The sequence below is a fragment of the Asparagus officinalis genome, unplaced genomic scaffold (genome assembly GCF_001876935.1).
Source record: "Asparagus officinalis unplaced genomic scaffold, Aspof.V1 AsparagusV1_Un740, whole genome shotgun sequence".
NCBI classification, from domain to species: Eukaryota; Viridiplantae; Streptophyta; class Magnoliopsida; order Asparagales; family Asparagaceae; genus Asparagus; species Asparagus officinalis.
Window position 1 is genome coordinate 29,382 of NW_017973000.1, and position 3,046 is coordinate 32,427.

The window sequence follows — 3,046 nt, forward strand, 5'->3', positions numbered from 1 at the left end:
TAAACTGCCTTCCCACGTTTCAAATCCGTTATTTTGGCGCAGTTATCGCACTGGTGATTCTCGCTGACCACGACGTTTCCGCGACGGTTCTTGAACAGTTGATGGAGCACGTGTAGGGCAGTTATCAAGGTGGTTTTGACACTTTCAACCACTCTGTCTCGCTGGCGAAGACAGCAAAGTCATGTCTCGCTGGCGCAGCTAGCAAAGTCTGTCTCGCTGGCGAACAGGGCAAAAGCTGTCTGCGCTGGGCGAGACAGCAATACTAGTCTGCGGCTGGTGAGGACAGCAAATAGCTGTCTCGCTGGCGAGAGCAATCGCAAAATACCTTGGTCTCGGGCTGGCGAGACAGCAAAGCCTGTCTCGGCTGGCCGAGAACAGCAAAGTCTGTCCTCGCTGCGAGACATTCATTCCTGCCTTGATTTTTGCAAAAATGAAGAAATCCCTTTGAGTGATTTTTCTCTATTGTTTGGGATATCTATTAGCATTTTTTACACCTCCTAACAGATAACCTCCCTCCAAAGTAATTCCAAGACTCACAATCTTTATAGAGGAGTTCTGGGATGCCTTTGGATAAGATAAGACTACTTAGCAGATCCTTTCAATGCTTGTTAGAGTAATCGTGTAGAGGAACCCGTTGGTGCCTTCAACTTTTGATCTCTTTGCTCTCTCATTCTATTCAGTGCTTTAAGAATAGTTAAAGATTCTTCGCAGGCATCGCGTTTATCGCTTGTCGCATTGTAGAAGATCTTGAATTAAAGCTGGAACTTGTAACTTGTGAAATCAGGTCTCTTTGTCGTCAAGTTGATACAGCAGTATACGGCCGTTTTAGCGGGTAGTCAGGTTATTCTTGATAGAATAATTTTAAACTGATATTCTCCAGAAACATTCCTAGTTGAGGATAAAGGGAAACAGTTTACGACTCCTTATACCTATTTGGAGTAATTCAGGTTATCTGCTTAAGATATTCTGAGTAATATTCTCCAGAAACTTCCTGTGAGGGTAGGAAAACAGTTTAGACTACGTGTACGCTAATGGAGTATGCAGGTCTGCATTTTTGGTTGGTAGATGATAACCCAAGAATCAGAGAGGGAAAGAATTTTATATTCTATCTCCTGATCTCTTGTTTGTTGGTAGAGATAAACCCGATTATGAGAGAAGAATTTTTATATTCTATCTCCGTGATGCTCTGTATTGTTGTAGAGATAAACCCGATGATGGAGAGGAAGAAATTTATATTCTATCTCCATAGTCTCTTGTTTGTTGGTAGAGATAAACCTGATGATCGGAGAGGAAAGAATTTTATATTCTATCTCCTGGTCCTCTGTTTGTTGGTAAAAAAGAGGAAAAGGCAGATAAACCCAGAAAATTTGGAGAGGAAAGAATATTTATATTCTATCTGCCTGATCTCCTTTTTGTTTGGTAAGAGATAAAACCGAATTGGAGAGGAGGAATTTATATCTCTATCTCCTGGTACAAAAGGAAATTTGAAGTGGGATTTCTATTCAGAGAATTCCTGAATAAGGTTTGATCAATTGAAATTTGAAAAGGCGAATCCCTAACTTTTAAGGTTTTGATTGCGCAAATAGAAGGTGGACCTCTTGTTTCATGGAAGGAATCAAGAGGTGGATTTGGCTTTGGTCTTAAGATTTTGACGCAAAGATGGGAATTTAAGACGAATCCAACTGTTTAAAGGTTTGAATCGTTCATTTAGTGGACCTCTCGTTCAATAGGAACGAAATCGAGAGGAGATTTTTGGCTTTGGCCCTAATTGTTTAAAGGTTTGACACAAAATAGGAAATTTTGTGAGGGAAGAATTGATCTAAGAGGTGATCGAATCTCCAATCTCAGCAAAAGAGTATTCAGGCCAGTCAGTAGGCGAGTTTTAGTGGTTTATCACATTTGTTTCATAATGATCGCGCGTTATCCCAAAAAAAAATTACATTTAACATTCTTTCGCGGGAACTTCCGTTACATGAATTATCCACGCCCCAGCTTTCTTGCAAAACTGTGTAACGAGGAAGTTCGTTATCCTGCCAGTCGGCATGTTTCGGGTTACTCCTTAAGAAATAATAGGATTCTCCAGGAACTTCCCCAGTTAAAGGAAAGAATAGTTTAGAACTCATATACCTTTTGGAGTATCGAGAGGCAGTTTATACTCGTAATACTTTCGGATGAGGGGAAACCAGTTTATACTCGTGTAGCCGCAATGGAGTTTTGTATGGTCGTCTTTACTCCGACTTCTTTCGTCCAAGTTATGACGCCGGAGTCAATTAGGGCTGATCTTATTTTGAGTCAAAGCAAATGCTCGTGGGGATGAAGAACCCTTACTGTGGTAGCGCTACAGTAGTTGGATCTGTATCATCTTCAGGCACCATCGACTAGATCTTAATAGGCTGGAGTTCGATTTGTCTTAGCGAGGAGGTATTCCAAGATGGCTGGAGCTTCATCATCTTCGAAAAGAATATTCCATTTTGAACCTCGGATCGAGAGTCGGCATTCTCAATGATGCAGAATGTCATTGGTTGGCCCTCTCTCAGCTTTCTTTTCTTTTAAGAAAGTGCTCAGCTTGTTCAGCCACACAGCGGTTGCCCGAGATTTACTCCCCATTCCAAGTTGTGGATGGCAACGACCCCCAGAAAAGCTTCTAGGACATGCGATGGAGAGGTTTTGTGGCCATGTTTGGGCAGGGATTGAACTCCTCTGTGAATAGGATAGCTCTGCAATTCATTGGCTTTTTAACCCAACGGAAACGGCTTGACCAAAATCGTCAAGCGTCGACTCTGCCATCTTTTTGGCCATCTCATCCAAAAGGGTTTCCCGATTGACAGCTTTCGGTGTCATCATCAAAGAAATTGCTGAGGAATAAAACTTTCCCTGTCAATTCGCAAATTTGACGGGCTCTCATGGCTAAGCCGTCGGTAACCGAATCGAAGGCAGGTCCGCGAAGGGTGCAAACGAATGACCGGACCATTAAAGCGCTCCGTTTCGCCAGAGATCATGCCCAAATGAGACTTGAAAATCATAATCAAGTGCTGAATCGGCGAAC